This window comes from Miniopterus natalensis, chromosome 1 (assembly GCF_054644295.1).
Source record: "Miniopterus natalensis isolate mMinNat1 chromosome 1, mMinNat1.hap1, whole genome shotgun sequence".
In the NCBI taxonomy this organism is placed as follows: domain Eukaryota; kingdom Metazoa; phylum Chordata; class Mammalia; order Chiroptera; family Miniopteridae; genus Miniopterus; species Miniopterus natalensis.
In genome coordinates this window covers 153,380,071-153,392,638 of record NC_142081.1, presented here as the reverse complement: position 1 = coordinate 153,392,638, position 12,568 = coordinate 153,380,071, and the positions used below count along the sequence as shown (strand labels likewise).

Below are 12,568 nucleotides of genomic sequence, written 5' to 3'. Positions count from 1 at the left end.
ATCCCCAAACGAAAACTCTGTACCTCTTAAACAATGACTCCTCATTCCCTCCTCCTCGCAGCTCCTGGTAACCACGGTTCTACTTTCTGTCTCTACGTATTTGACTATTCTGGGTACCTCATATTATACCGTATTTGTCGGTTTTTGTCTGGCTGTTCACTTAACATGGTGTCTTCGAAGTTCACCCATGTAGTAACATGTGAAGAAGCCCCTTCCTGTTGAAGCCTGAATCAGTTTGCTTACCCTTTCACCCACCGATGGGCATTTGCACGGGCCTGCAGGTCTTTTCGAAGTGGGCGAGCCTCTCCATTCTCTTACTCCATCACTTCGGAAGACTCTGAGGTCCTAGAAAACGAAAGAACTGAGAAAGGGAAGGCCCCACAGCCTGGAGTGGCCACGGAGCTGCCGCTGACCAGGCACACAGGCCCGGGCCCTGCACACGGGCAGGGAACGTGTCCTTTGTGTTCATCAACCACTGGGAACGTGGCGATGATTTGCTACAGTACCTGGTGTGACCATAACAAGTATTGTCATGCTACTCATACTTCTTTACTTACTCGACGAAATATTTTTTTGTCACTGACCCGTGAAGATAATATTTTCCTCTCTCTCTTTACTACCACAGTTTTTCTACTTCTAGAAAACCACAGTCCCTTAATCAAGAAAGCAAACAGTATTGAAGGGGCTCTTCGTACTTGCCCCCCCATTAGAAGAATTATGACTTCTTTTTCCGAACCTAGTCTAGACTAGCCCACCTTTCACCCTTGACTGAACTCAGAAAAAAAAAATTCATCTGTGTGAACCGGGGTCATGTTTTAGTTCAAATAATGACTTTTTTTTTTTCTTCACTGAAACTCAACAAATTTCTTCATACCGAAATCATCAGGCTTCCACTTGGCAGGGGCCCTGGCAAATCAAGAGCAGCTCCTGCCATTTATGTTGTTCCCACCCCCTCCCCCATGTGTTGCCTTTGTTTTTATTTAAGCTTTGCCAGCCAAGGTTTATAATGCTCGCTTTTCTCGTGTTTAGCAAGGTTATGAAAAAAGAGGGCAGCACCTTCTGTGATGAGTGTCCAGCCTCTGATACAACGAAGACACAGTCAGGGGATCAGTTCCATAAGCGTGAATAAAACATTAAGAGTTTTCATGCTGGCAAGAATGACAAGAGTCAGACTGGTCTACCCAGATTTCCAAGATTCCAGGAGCCCTGGGGGTCTCTGATCTATCTCTCTTCCCTCAGATCTAGTTTCAGGTCATTTCAAAGAGAGAAGTTGCTCTCAAAGACATCTTTTCCTTGGGTTCAATCTGGAATGGTCAGAAAGCAGGGAATGAAAATGTGAAATGTGCAGAGGCTGTGATGAATATATAAGATCCATTTTACTACTATTTCATATATATTTTATAAATATCTATAGCAAAAAACCAAAAAAATTAAACATTTTTAATCCCTGGATAATATTTTCTTAACATCATTTATCATCATTCTTTATTCAAAATGCAAATAGTTTTTCTCTTATAAAAATTTGATATTTTAAATGTTAACTATCAAAGTAAAAAAAAAAAAAAAATCTAACCTAAACAAACCCTGAAAGGACCCTGACAACAGAGATGACACTGGAAAAAAATTTAAAGTCATCTCAAATCCCACCACCCACTGGAAATATTTTGGTGTATATTCTTCCAGAATATTTACATGAGAATATATTTTAATGTCAGTTTGTTACTGTCAAATAAAAAGAACCCATACTTACATCATATGGAAAATGACTCCTTCCTTGTTTATCAAGAAAGTCTTTCAAAACAAATGTATAAATTATCAATTATACATTATATATGCAAAATTGTGTGTATATATATATAGGCTTTTTTTCCCCCCCCATTTTGGAGGGAAGCCAAAGCTTTCATTGAGATTTCAAAAGATACCATGACTTAAATGGGTTAATAACCACTGCTTTAGATTATAGGTCCTATTTAAACAAGTTTTTGCAGCTAGTCATTTCTTCATTAAGGAAAAATTTTTTTAAAATTGTAATTCAGGCCCTGGCTGGGTAGCTCAGTTGGTTAGAGTATCCCCGGTCAGGGCATATGCAAGAATCAACCAATGAATGAATAAATAAGTGGAACAACAAATCAATGTTTCTCTCTCAAATCAATAAATAAAAATCTTGTGTGGGTGGAGGCAGACAAGGGTATATGGGGGATAAATGGTAATGAAAAAGTAAATTAAAGGGAAAATTAAAAGAAAATGAAAACCTTTAAAAAATAAAAATAAAATTGTAATTCAACTTCAAAGTTAATAATACACATTTTTTACCAAAGGAAAATAACCACCTAATACCAGATTTTATTTGTTTCATTACCAATAATTTCTCCCTTCTTCTAATAAAAGAAGCTTGGTTTTAAAGACGTTATTAAGATTGACCTATTTTATATAAACTTACATGCTTTTGTATTTTTTCAGGTAACTAATGTTTTATTGTGTTGGTTCACTCATTTGTTTGTTGTTAGCAATTACTCTAATACTTTTATAAAATATTCTTTTAGGTGGTATTGAGTAAAATAAGTTCAATAAGAGTCATCTTTTTCTTGAATTACTTAATCCAGCAAACCTTACTCTTTAGCCACACTATAAAATAAGAAACAAATTTCATATTTAAATTCTGTTCTCTTAGTAAATAAAATTTAACTGCATTATAAAATGTTTTGTTATTGCATAGAATTATACTTTGTAATGATTTATTTACAATGGTTATATAATAATTTATAAATTTCTTTCATGCATTTAATCATTCACTCACATCATCAAAGAAGTCAAAACAGGCAAGGAAAACTTTACTAGTAGCTGAAGCTTTGCTTCAGATCCCAATGTTGAAATAGGCTAAGACTCCGTGGGAAGGCTCCTTTTCTCAAAGCTAATAAAACCTAGAGACCCTCAAATCAAAACAACTCAAACGGACTACTCTGTTCATTTCTCTGAAGCTCACTGCTTTAATGACTTTCAAGGGCAACTACCATCATGAAAAGGAACCAGAGAACCTTGGCGTCCAGGGCTTCAGAGTGGTAAGTGGAGGACTTGGGGACAGGGCAGGAAGAGCTGCCTCTTGGCTGTTCCCTACAAGTCACATGGAATGTCAAAAATGAACCTTGCCCGTCCTAGCTGGTTTGCCCGCCTGTTAGGGCATCAGCCTGCGGACTGAAGGGTCCTGGGTTTGATTTTGGCCAAGGGCACCTACCTAGGTTGCAGGCTCAATCCCCGGCCCAGGTTGGGGTGCATGCTGGAGGCAACCAGTCAGTGTGTCTCTCTCATATTGATGCTCCTTTCCCTCCCTCCCTGCCTCCCTCCCTGCCTCCCCCCCTCCCCTCCCCTTTCCACTTTCTCTGAAAAGCAATTGGGGGGAAAAAAGAACCTTGCCCACGTTCAGCAAAGGTTACCTTGACCCTGAGGCCTCCCCAGTAAAATGGCAAGAATTTTGTTGGAACTTGTGCAGCCCAGTCAGAACCACCCTGCCGCCCGTGGGGTGAATTAAGTTGCTGGGCACAGAGAAGACCCTGGGGAGGCAGCGTTCAGGGCACTTGGTGCGACAGGACAAGCTCCTTTGGATTAATCCTAATGTTAGCGACGTAGGAACTAGGGGCTCTCCAAATCAGCATCTCAAATGAGCGCACTTCCTTTTATTTCACTCCCAGCAAGAGTATTCCCATGGAGCCCTCGGGAGAGGGGGGAAGAGAAGTGGGGATCAGGACGCTCAGCAGCGGTGAGAGCCTCGGTCAGCAACGCCCAGGTGACTGGGCCGCTGCCTGTCAGGTCAGCGGAGAAACAAAGGCACCGGGGGTGCGCTGCCTGGCGGATCTGTGCAAGTTCCACCTGCTTTCTCCTGCCCACAAAGAAAGGAGGTGGTTTTAGAAGGTTGTATAGAACTAACCGAGTCAAGGGCAAAACAAAACAAAAAATATAGCTCAGGTCACCTGAAATCTTAGCTTTCAGATTTCAGCCTCTCCAGGAGCAGTCAATACGTCACAACATTTTCTCACTGGGAAAAAACGATCTGGAGGTATGACTATTCCCCCAACAACTTAAAATATTTATATAAATGTTTTCACAGGAAAAGAGGAAAAGGAGAAGACTGTTTTGTAAGATGTTTACAAAAGAAAAACTGGATTTTATATCTTAAATGGAAAGAGGAAGTGACAGCTACATGGTGTTTATTTAATCAGGGAAACAGACTCATCACTGTGGCATCGTGTATTAGTTTTCCATTTCTGTGTAGCAAAATGCCACACATTTGAAACTCCATGGCTTATGAAACACTATGTATTAGCTCACAGTCCTGTGGGTCAGAAGCACAGGCACAGGGTGGTTGCATTCTCTGCTCAGGGTCTCATCTCAGTGATATCGAGATGTTAGCAAGGGCTGTGATCTCATCTCGGCTCAAAGGCCTCTTCCAACCTCACTGCTTTGGGGCAGGATTCATTTTCTTGCAGTTGTAGTACTGAGATCCTCATTTTCCTGTTGGCTGTGGGCTGGGGACCGAGTTCAGCTTTTCCTAGCCACCCTTCTACATACACAGTTCACAAAATGAATAAACGTTTTGCTTTCTTGCATTTCTCTGACTTCCCCTCCTGAGATCAGCTTCAGGAAAATCCTCTGTTTTCATAAAGCTCATGTGACTTGGTTAGGCTCACCAGGATAATCTCCCTTTCTTAAACCAACTGTGTCATATAACATAATTTCATCAGAGAGGAAAGTCCATCCCAGTCTCAGTCCCAGGGGTGATGGGACTGAAGCCCTCGGCGCCACCTTGGAATTCCGCCACCCTTACTTGTTTTCATGGGACCCGTCACCAGAGTTACAGCTGTATTTAAGGAGCAGGAGGAAGAAGAGGGCCCTGAAGAGGAGATGGAGAAGATCAGTCAGAGAAGTCAGAGGAAAACTGGGAAGGGCTGAAAAGTGTAATTTCCTCACATGAGAGGCAGGATGATTGAGAGCGTGGGCCCTGGAGCTGGGCTGCCGCTCCACCATCCACTCACCAGCTGTGTGGCCTTGGACAAGGCATTGAAACTTTACAGTTACATATGTGAAATGGTTGCCAATGGCAATATCTATCTCTCAGCACTGTTGTGAGATATGAGTAAATATCACTGTTGAGTAAATGAGTAAATGTATGTAAAACTGGTAGGTAAATGTCTGAGAAAAATAAGCACAGTATAGGAGTTTGCCAATATCTGAAAGCATTAAACTCCTTTTGTATCAAACTTGCCAATCAAAAATATGACTTTCATTCTCACTGGAAATTTTTTTTTTTTTAAATCCTCACCTGAGGACATGTTTCCATTGATTTCAGAGAGAGAGGAAGGGGGAGAGGGGGAGAGAGAGAGAGAGAGAGAGAGAGAAACATCAATTGGTTATCTCCTGTATGCACCCCAATTGGGGATTGAACCTGCAACCCAGGTAACTGTCCTTGGCCAGGAATCGAACCCATGACCCTTCAGTGCCCAGGCCGACATTCGAATTACTGAGCCACACCGGCCAGGGCTGGTCTCCTTAGTTTTTACCTAATGTCCTTCTGTTCCAGGATCCCACCCAGGAGACCACATCCTATATAAGTCAAAGTGACTTACAATTGTTGTTGACCTGGAACCCCTGGCAAAATTAGTCTTGATGTTGTAGGAGCCAAACTTTTCTATTAAAAAAAAAGAACACTCTCACTCTTTTCTTCCTTCTGCCTCTCAGACCCATTGTCACATATTAGGTAGCCAGCCTCGTTCCTTTTCCTGTATTAGCTTTCATTTTTGAAGTGCAAAAATGTCTAAACATCTCTGGTACCAATGGTATGTGAAAGCATAAACTACAAAGAAAAGAGGTTATTATACCGTTAAAATTCCAGATAGTCTGAATTCAACCAAGAGTCATCTTTTGTAATGTTATCATATTTTAAGAGATTATGAAAAGGGCAGAAAGTAAGGAGGGTCCGCTCTTGGTGCGTGTATGAACTATGCAAAGGACAGGATGCAGAGAGAAAGTCTAGAATACTCTTGCACTGTTTTGCCCTGACAGACACAGGAGGAGCTAGAGAAAGCTTCCAAAGGTTCACTATCACAGAAGTCTGTCGTTTGAACACAGCTGCCAGCTTAGGCTAGATCTTTAACCACTAGCTCACACTGTGTACTTGTTGACATTTCGTGGCCTTACTACTGATTAGAAGGCTACTTTGAGAACAGTCTTAAACCTCCCATGTGTAAAGAAGTTCTCTTTGTATTTACTCTCAGGGAGGTAGCTTTGTCCACCTTAAAACAGAAAGAAATGAAATATCTTAAAGAAAAATGACCTTTTAAGTATGTCTATGTAAAAATAGAAGTTTTTAAGAGGCATGGAGTAAAAAATGGATCTGAGTATTAAACCTACATTAATATGCTTGAGAAATAGGAAGACAGTAATTAGTTTTTTCATCTGACTGCTGCTAATGTCAAACCAATGTTTTTAGTATTAACAGCAATTGAAAAATGTCAAATAAAGCTCTGCCTGGTCATGTCAATTATGTGTTTCCACCTTGTTTTTCTACATTTTTGACAGCCATTCTGCACCAAAGCAAAAAAAAAATAAAAAAATTCTTCTTGTTTTTCCAGCTTTCATCTTGGTCTGGAGGTTCTCCAGGAGGCAGTTTCTTGAAAGCAGGCTACTCTCTCGGCTCAAAGAGCATGCTTGAAAGATGTGGCTCTTTGTGGTGTCATGAAAGAAGATGTTTGAGTATGGAGAAGAAAGGAAAACTCAATTCATTGAACATATATTTGTTGAGCACCAACTATGTAGTAGGCAGCAAAGCACCAACTAGCAATTTCCAACTAGTGCTAATTTTAAACTATCTACCTCTGCCCAGGATACTTTTCTCAATGATTCAGATTAAACCCTCTAGAATCTAGGAAAGGAGAAAGAAGAATTCTTATTTTAGGAAGACTTTCGTAGGGAGACAGTGCTACTACTCGTGGGGATATAATACTATACCTGTATTCTTCAAGCGTCCTGGAGTGAAAATAGCAAGGGCCTCCGGATGGATTCTCACCTATGTAACAACTTTGCACGTAGCTCCAGGACATGGAGACAGAACAACTTCTTTTCACCCTAAATTCAATTTTATCTTTTAAGATAAAGTTGCCCTGATGTTTCTTGACCTGTATTTCTGGAAAAGTAGAATTCTTTTCAAATTTTGACATCTGTTCACTTTTGTAGAGAAGATTGTAAGATTTTTAAAATTATACTTTTCCCTCTCACAGTTTGTAAACTCTTCTATGCGATCAAGGCAAAAGGCAAGGACACCTGAAACGTCTTTTTCGCATATCGGGGTGTTAGTGGTGTGGCTGTTATTTGGGGCCGTTGCTAAGTGAGTAGCAGGTGGATTTCCTTACCCAGCGCCATGGCCCTAGGTCCTTTGTTTTTCACTCGGGTGGGCTAAACCCTAGAGCAGCAGCCTGAAATCCTGAAGAACAGACCCAAACAGAGATTAGGACACTCAGTCACAAAGCCATGTCCCCTCATAACCTTTTGAGGGCTTGCAGAAAAGGAGTAGAGGGAGGACAGGAGCATGGTTCACCGATTTAGGCTTCCTCTGGTAGCTGGCTCATTTCCAGATCACGGGCTGTTTGGTCTCTGTGGTCAAGGCTGGAAAGTGCATTAGCAACCAGAGCTTTCATGAGACGCTTGGACTGAGCTAAAGCACTGCAAAGATGTAATGCCTTGTCTTTTTGTAAGCAATTGCTTGCTTGGCTTCAACTCCAGGATGCATTGTTCACTCCACTCACCACAGTGTTCCTATGGTTTGGATGAAATGAGGGCAGACTGCTAACATAACTCATTTGTAAGGCAAAAGAAACCCTCTGCAACATAAAGGCACTTGGCACCTTCCATGGTGAAGGGGAGATCTGAGTTAGATTTATAGCCTTAGGGTGGATCATTAAATACCTCAAATGTTTAACCATAAAGGTTAAGGAGTCAAAGACGTTCTTCAGGCACAATGTTATTTACGTATTTTCATTATTCTTTCTAATTTTGTTATTCTCTTGTCACTGAAAATTTTAAAATTAACAAATGGAGTACCTGTCTTCTCCCTAAAAATACACATCTAGAAAGAGATCTAAAGCTTAGATTTCATCAAGCCTTTTTCATGGATTTATACTTATTTATATTTTTTGATAAATGAATAAGAACAACAGACGACATTGTTTTTCAATTTGTAAATCGTGTCCTCTTCTAGAAAGTTCACTGGAGTCTCTTCAAGGACCAAACTGATGCCAAATCACTTTCATGTATGTCAACTCACGTTTTATATGTGTCCATAACTGTTATATAAAAATATATCAACTTTCTCTTGTATACAGTATTCTTCATTGTCTAGAAAGAATCAGAGAAGTAGTTTTCTAAATTCAAGAGAGATTTTTTCAAGGCCTTAATAGGTGCTAACTAGACATGATAAGGAATATGACAGAGTAAAATATAATGGCAACTAAAATCACTGTGATTTGTGGAAAATCCGATTCTCAAAAAAATTTATTTTTCTATTTTTAAAACCCTGTTAACACTTTTCTGTGTATGTTTTCATGGCTTTACCAGAATTCACAAGTGTAGGGGAAATGACAAAATTTCAGTTACTTCAGTTTTCTTTTTTATAGTTAAACAGTGTTTACAAATATGTCAAGAAAAATACAAATACCCAAGAAAAAGGCTGCCTGCCTGCCTGTAGGTTTTCTTTAACTGTTTATCACAGCCATTGTTCTAAGCACTTAAAACATTCACTCATTTAATCCTCTTGCCCAAGGGTTGGCAAACTTTTTCTTTAAAAAGAGAAACAGTAAAAATTTTAGCATTGTCTGCATGTGAGGGGAGGCACTAAGGGGTTCTGTCCGGTGTTCTTTTTCCTTTGTTTGGTTTTTGCTTTGACAACCCTTAAGTCAAATAATTTTTTAAACATGTGCCTTGCTTTGTGACTTCACAAGATGGCCAAATGAATCCATTACCTCATGACTGTCCCATAGCACCCGTTTGCCCTTCTGTTGTGTAAGTTCATAGGCAGTCAGCCTGCCTATCCCATGGCCAGCTCCTGCAACGAGAACCATTTCCCCCGCCACAGATCCTCTCCTCCGTGGAAGGAAAATCTTCACCAAGGACTCCAAGTAGAAGTAGGCGATGGCAGTCAGAGGATCCATGACAATGTTCATGGCTCTGCTCTGTACTCTTCCCGCCCTCAGTCCTTGTCTAGCCCAGGGCCCCAGGGAAGGGCGGTGCTCCAGGTGCTGGTGGGACTGGCAGGGCTGAGCCGGATTTGCAGGCAGGCTTTGTCCATGTGTCCAGTAGGTTGGATATACCCCTAGCTTTGAAAGGTGCCAGTTGCCAGTAAAAGCTTGGTACAGGGACAAGGGCACACAAGAGAAAGTGCTCTCTGGACTTGCTTACCTGAGTAGTAGTTCTGTACCATGTTTCACCATAGAGTGTCACCTCTGGAAATAATTTTAGAGATATGACTTCAGCTAATAGTGTTTTGGTATCCCTCTGTAAACCTTTTATTTATTTAATTAAATTAAATTAATTAATTAATTATCTTTACTGATTTCAGAGAGGGAGAGAAAGAGAAAGAAACATCAATGATGAGAGAGTCATTGATGGGCTGCCTCCTGCATGCCCCCGACTGGGATGGAGCCCGCAACCTGGGCATGTGCCCTGACCGGGAATCGAATCTTGATCTCCTGGATCATAGATCGATGCTCAGATGCTGAGCCACGCTGGCTGGGCTTAACTTTTTTTTTAATGAAGGAAAAAGAGAACAGAGATATTATCTTAAAGAAACTTAAAGTATGGTTCAACCAAGCTTAGTTTAAAAAAATATTATTAACTTGAAAGAGAGAGAAACATAAATTTGTTGTTCCACTTATTTGTGCATTCATTGTTTGATTCTTGTATGTGTCCTGACCTGGGATCAAACCTGCAACCTTGGCCATCGGGACAATGCTCTAATATCCACCCAGGGCCAACCAAGCTAGGCGTGATTCATTTATTCATGAAAGCTCAGCATCGATATTTCAGTTAGCTGATTATTTTACATGAGATGCCTACTTCCCTGGAAAACCTCTTGATTTGGGGGGAGATTGTAGGTTATATTATGGAACCAGTTCCCTTGTGATAACTTAGGAAAGAGCATTAGACCAGGAGCTAGAATTCTCCATTGAAAAGTGATGTTACTTCCAATACCCAAAAGTGGAAACAACCCAGTGCCCATCAACAGATGAATGAATAAACAAAATGTGCTATATGCATACAATGCAATATTATTCATCCCTAAGAAGGAGAGCAATTCTGGTACGTGCCACAACATGGATGAACCTTGGAAACATTATGCTAAGTGAAATAAGCCAGACACAAAAGGAAAGTATTGCATGATTCCACTCAGATAAGGTATTTAGAATAGTCAAATACAGAGTCCGAAAACAGAATGGTGGTTACCAGGAATGAGTTTGGTGGGTAGGGAGAATGAAGAATTATTGTTTGAGAATACAAAGTTTCGACTTGGGGGTGATGAAAAACTTCTGGAGATGGATGGTGGTGATGGCTGCACAGTTTGAACGTACTTAATGCCACTGAATTGTACATTTTAAAATTATTAAAATAGTAACTTTTATGTTATGTATATTTTGTCACAATAAAAAAAAAAGCAGTATGACTTTAGCCAATGCTGTTTATTTTTCTATGTCTCAGTTTCCTTATGTGGAAAATAGAGATAAAAATAAAGCAAGCTTTGACCCAACACAGACCTTACCACACATCACAAGTTCAACCTTCCCTCACACAAGGTAGTTATAAGGCTCAAACGAGAGAGGATGTATATGAAATGGCTTTGAAAGTAGTAAATGGTGATATAAATCAAATAATACTAGTAATAGTTGAAATTTATGAAGCACTTACTGTATGCCATAGACTGATTTAAAGGCTTTACATATCAACTTTACACGTCACAAGGGGATTAAATTAATTAGACCAACGACATTAAGACCAAATGAGTGGTTCACAACCAGGGGTACTTTTGCCTCACAGAGGACATTTTACTATGCCTGGAGACATTTTTGGTTGTCACAACTCAGGCACAGGACCTAAAGGGTGAGCAGGGGCTTGCCAGACGGTGAAGGGAATGAGTTCCAGATACAGGACAGGCCCCAGGGAGTGAGAGCCGGCGGCACATCCAAGGAAAAGGAAGTTCTGTCTTGGAGAACAGTGTGGGGTAGAGAGAGAAGACAGAGGACATAGCAGAGGCTCACTCAGCATCTTAGCATCAATGCGAGCTAGTAAAAGTTTCTGAGCAGGGGATGCTGTCACCAGGTTGAGAAATGCTGTAGGCTGGAGAATACACATTTACTAAAACTGGAACGATACAGAGAAGATTGGCATGGCCCCTGTGCAAGGGCAGGTAAATTCATGAAACGGTCCACATTAAAAATCAAAGTTTTAGATGAGAAGCCAATGGAGGATTTTGAGCTGAAGTATGACATGATCTCATATTTTAAAAAGTCATTCTGGCTGCTATGTTGGGAATAGCACAAGGGGAACAAGAGGTGATGGTGGCTCAGATCACAGTGGGGGTGATAAAAGGTGATAGAATTCTGTAGTATTTTCAAGGGAGGGCAAACAGAATTGTTTTTATCATCGATAGGAGAGAGAGGGATCAAAGATGACACTATTTTTATTTTTATTTTTTGGCCTGAGCAACTGGAATAACAGGGTTTGGAGCAGTTTGGGGATAACATCAAAAGCTTAATTTTGGCAGTATTACCTTGAAATGCCTGTCGGCCATACAGGCAGACATATAAAGAAGGCACTTGGATATGTATCTGATGTTCAGAAGAGAGATTCAGGCTGGAAATATGTGGGGATAGTGACTGATGTGGAATGTGTGTGTGGTGGGGATTAGAAGATTTGGGCGAAATGAGAGATGAGGGTCAGAAGCAAGGGGGCAGGCATAATCCCATGTTTTTGTTAGAAGTGTCATTCTCTGTTTGGGAACACAGATGGGAGGGAGAGATGTTTGGTTTTGCATGTTTTAACTATAGACATTTAACTGGAACTGGAGATAATCCAGGAGATTACATAGATCCTTTTATAGGTGAGGAAACAGGTTCCAGAACAGCTACCTTGAATTAGACTGCCAATGGTCTTTTTGCAATACTGGGGTGCCAGTAGCTAAATGAGTGGGGAATAAGTGGGGAATCAGGCCAAGGGAAAAAATTAAAACTGACCTTCCATACATCCTTCCATACTAAAAATAAGACACATCTCCCTAATTCTGAGGTTGACCCTAGTCATCCCTAGGCAAAAAGGAAAAATCAACAACAAAAACTTGAGCAGTCAGACTGACTCTAAGGTCAAGTGGGAATTCTTATTTGGGGGAAGGATGTGATGTCCAGTGTAGACTAAAGCTAAAGACTATCCCAATATTTTCTGACTCAGCATTTTAATATCAGGAAATTAAACAGTGATGATATTGGGCCAGGGCAGATTGGACCTTTTTCAAGTGGAATAGTGAGCACCTGCGTTG

General features: G+C 40.6%; 1 non-coding gene across 1 annotated transcript; it reads left to right on the top strand.

Annotated features, from left to right (window-relative positions):
- The first annotated feature begins 11,366 nt into the window (after window positions 1–11,366).
- On the top strand, window positions 11,367–11,471 carry LOC148094451 (U6 spliceosomal RNA). The gene has a single exon (XR_015716341.1). It is a non-coding gene; the product is annotated as a U6 spliceosomal RNA (small nuclear RNA).
- The last annotated feature ends 1,097 nt before the right edge of the window (window positions 11,472–12,568 follow it).